A 4,545-nucleotide genomic window follows, 5' to 3' on the forward strand; every position below is an offset into this window, starting at 1 on the left:
TGTCTTGTGTTTTATTAAATAATTGATGTATTAATTGTCTGTTCATGAATTAGTACTGAAAGCCACATTTCACTTTTCATTTTTATTTTCAATTTTTAAATGCTATCGCAGTTGAGCAAAACAGCTAAAAATAAATGTGTGTAAATATTTTTTGCCATATTGCACAGCCCTAAATAGTATTATCAGTATAACAAAAATAACCAAATTAATTGTTGTAGTAGTAGTAGTAGTAGTAGTAGTAGTAGTAGTAGTGCTCTTGCATTTATAATGTGTTTTTGCAATAATTTTACTCGTACCAGAAAAACAAAAACATGTGTGGCTTTGGCCAGAGGAAGAATCTGATGAAAGCAAACAGCCCTTCAAACCAAGAACAAACAAACATAGGCCTCATCGTTTCTCCCAGATGAAAATTGTCCAAAAGAAAGCTGCAGCAGCCGACAGGTGCCAGCGCCGGAAGTGGGTCAGTTAAACAGGACAATGTGAAAAGGGGAAGAAGATAATGAACACCTCACAGAACATACTTTTTTTTGACTGGAAAATTCTCATAGCTCACAGCAGACACATCCAACATGTAAATTGTAAATAATATCAATAAATGAGTGACAAAAAAGTATTCAAAATAAAAGGTAAATTTAGAAATAACTTTCTTCCTGCCATTAGGATCCAGGGCTTGGAAAGATGCATACAAATCATTCACTGCATAATGTCATGACAAAGATGATACATTAGTATGGGTGATATATTGGTTCCAGTATCGCTATTGGCCGATATTGATCGATTTTCACCAAAATTGTCATAAACCAGTATTTAGCAGTTACTTTATGAAGCAAAAATTGAAATAGAAGAACAATTAGGCTAAAGATATGTCTGTACGTTTCTAATTCTTTTATATGCCTGATAAATATGTTATTATTTGTATTATTTATTTAGTAAGTGACATATTTGTTTGTGAAATATGAAGTCGAAAATCAAAATAGGCTAGGATTGTCCCAACAAACCAATCAAAGCGGTAGAAAGACTGGACCCACTCTGCCATGCAAATAATATCATTAAGATACAGGTTATGTACTGAATAGTGAACTGCTCATTTAGAAATTATAATCACAAAATAACAGCTAAATTGCGAGGTAAAGGTGCCCTGATGTGCCTCGTCTGGCTGAATAATGAGTTTTAAAGAAGTTTGATTCAGTGTCAGTACACACCTCTCATTAATAATTCACAGTTGACTTCCTCCATGTCCGCAGCCTCTAATTATCAGGCCGGCTGCATTTATAGTCAGTACACACATGTCGACAGACGAAACGGGAGATAACAGGGTAGATTATCGTGACCATTGACATTGAAAAAACTGAAGCTGACAAAACCTCTCCCACAAGGCAATAAAGGATGGGCTTTAAGGTAGAGTTTGTGGGACGTATTTAGGACGATGGGGAAGGATATTGTGAATGATGAAGCAAAATATTTTCAAGAACAGGAATAAGTTAATTGTAATCAAATATTACCAGTGATATTATAGTAACATTATAGGGATCCACAATAGTCCAAAATATGACCTTATATATCTCCATGAAGACAAGAAGGTGACATCACGTACCGTAATAAAGTAGTCATTGAATTTAATGTCATGCGGATTGATTGAAATAGTTTTAGAATTAGAGCAGCTGTGAGGAAAAGCATTCCACTTGACTTCAGATCTACTACATATTCGGGCTTCAAAACTCCTGCCATGGACACAATAAATGGTGGAACCTTTGGAACCTACTTCTGGTGGCATGGAAGAAGCTCATAACAAAGAACTAGATGACACAAACTGAACCAACAAGCAAGGACTGGTCCGACCTTGTAACTGACCTTCAAACAATTGAAACTATTACTTTTGGATTCAATTCAGACAAATTTAGTTTTGGAATAAATGGGATGACTATGCCAAACGTGTTTAGGGCCACGTAAAACTGTTTGTAAGTTCTCTGTGTCTTCTGTTCTGTGTTATTTCATGAAAAATGAAATACAGAGAAAAAGAGTGAATTACCATTAAGCAATATAATATAATATAATATTCCTGCTGAGAGAAAATGACATACACAATCGTACAGTTTGTGAAGACATATGTGTCATTTTAACGAGGACTATATGCACCTAAAATGTGAAATAATCATACAGATAAGTAAAGTGGTTGTTATATGGTGTCTATATGCATACGTTTATCATTATCATATCATTATGAGCCACATGAATCCATAATTTTAAATGTGGGGGCAGAACAATTACTATAATGCTCGTTATCCGAGGGTCATTATCAAAATTCATATTCATATAATTTCATCAAGAACAACTACCACACCAGTCTGAAGTATTCTTTCAAAGATACATGAAAAAGACAGCTCTATCCGTTTGCCAAAGCTCCAAAAATACCCTCGTCATTCCCAGGATCGGGCTACATAATGGAGCCAATCACAGAGCGATTTTACACAGGTATTTCGTTACGACTCATCCCCATCCCGCAATGAAAGAGCAGACTAATTTAAGACACTGACGGGAGAGATGAGGCAAGGCATATGTTTCAAATGTTCACATTTCAAATAAATGTGGGAGGATGAATCACTACTAAGTATACAAAATGTGTCAGACCAAAAAGGAAGGATGTCCGGACGGAATACAATAGGAAAGGAAAGTTTATTTGTAGAGCACTATTCATACACAAGGCAATTCAAAGTGCTTCACACAACGCAGTTTAAGACTAAAGAGAGGAGTGTAAATTAAATCCTTTCAGTCATATGCACAGCTTTTCCAGATTTTAGCTGCATAAAACTAAAACGCAGATCCTCATGTTTAGTCCTGACTCTGGCACCAGCAGGAGGCCGGTCCATGTTTAGTCCTGACTCTGGCACCAGCAGGAGGCCGGTCCATGTTTAGTCCTGACTCTGGCACCAGCAGGAGGCCGGTCCATGTTTAGTCCTGACTCTGGCACCAGCAGGAGGCCGGTCCATGTTTAGTCCTGACTCTGGCACCAGCAGGAGGCCGGTCCATGTTTAGTCCTGACTCTCGCACCAGCAGGAGGCCGGTCCATGTTTAGTCCTGACTCTGGACAGCAGCAGGAGGCCGGTCCATGTTTAGTCCTGACTCTGGGCACCAGCAGGAGGCCGGTCCATGTTTAGTCCTGACTCTGGCACCTGCAGGAGGCCGGTCCATGTTTAGTCCTGACTCTGGCACCAGTAGGAGGCCGGCCCTTGTTTAGTCCTGACTCTGGGCACCAGCAGGAGGCCGGTCCATGTTTAGTCCTGACTCTGGGCAGCAGCAGGAGGCCGGTCCATGTTTAGTCCTGACTCTGGGCACCAGCAGGAGGCCGGTCCATGTTTAGTCCTGACTCTGGTACCAGCAGGAGGCCGGTCCATGTTTAGTCCTGACTCTGGGCAGCAGCAGGAGGCCGGTCCATGTTTAGTCCTGACTCTGGGCACCAACAGGAGGCTGGTCCATGTTTAGTCCTGACTCTGGCACCAGCAGGAGGCCGGTCCATGTTTAGTCCTGACTCTGGGCACCAACAAGAGGCTGTCCCATGTTTAGTCCTGACTCTGGGCACCAGCAGGAGGCTGGTCCATGTTTAGTCGTGACTCTGGCACCAGCAGGAGGCCGGTCCATGTTTAGTCCTGACTCTGGCACCAGCAGGAGGCCGGTCCATGTTTAGTCCTGACTCTGGCACCAGCAGGAGGCCGGTCCATGTTTAGTCCTGACTCTGGCACCAGCAGGAGGCCGGTCCATGTTTAGTCCTGACTCTGGCACCAGCAGGAGGCCGGTCCATGTTTAGTCCTGACTCTGGCACCAGCAGGAGGCCGGTCCATGTTTAGTCCTGACTCTGGCACCAGCAGGAGGCCGGTCCATGTTTAGTCCTGACTCTGGCACCAGCAGGAGGCCGGTCCATGTTTAGTCCTGACTCTCGCACCAGCAGGAGGCCGGTCCATGTTTAGTCCTGACTCTGGACAGCAGCAGGAGGCCGGTCCATGTTTAGTCCTGACTCTGGGCACCAGCAGGAGGCCGGTCCATGTTTAGTCCTGACTCTGGCACCTGCAGGAGGCCGGTCCATGTTTAGTCCTGACTCTGGCACCAGTAGGAGGCCGGCCCTTGTTTAGTCCTGACTCTGGGCAGCAGCAGGAGGCCGGTCCATGTTTAGTCCTGACTCTGGGCACCAGCAGGAGGCCGGTCCATGTTTAGTCCTGACTCTGGTACCAGCAGGAGGCCGGTCCATGTTTAGTCCTGACTCTGGGCAGCAGCAGGAGGCCGGTCCATGTTTAGTCCTGACTCTGGGCACCAACAGGAGGCTGGTCCATGTTTAGTCCTGACTCTGGCACCAGCAGGAGGCCGGTCCATGTTTAGTCCTGACTCTGGGCACCAACAAGAGGCTGTCCCATGTTTAGTCCTGACTCTGGGCACCAGCAGGAGGCTGGTCCATGTTTAGTCGTGACTCTGGCACCAGCAGGAGGCCGGTCCATGTTTAGTCCTGACTCTGGCACCAGCAGGAGGCCGGTCCATGTTTAGTCCTGACTCTGGCAC

This window comes from Eucyclogobius newberryi, unplaced genomic scaffold (assembly GCF_026437365.1).
Source record: "Eucyclogobius newberryi isolate DKJ021-1_F unplaced genomic scaffold, fEucNew1.0.hap1 SCAF_6, whole genome shotgun sequence".
NCBI classification, from domain to species: Eukaryota; Metazoa; Chordata; class Actinopteri; order Gobiiformes; family Gobiidae; genus Eucyclogobius; species Eucyclogobius newberryi.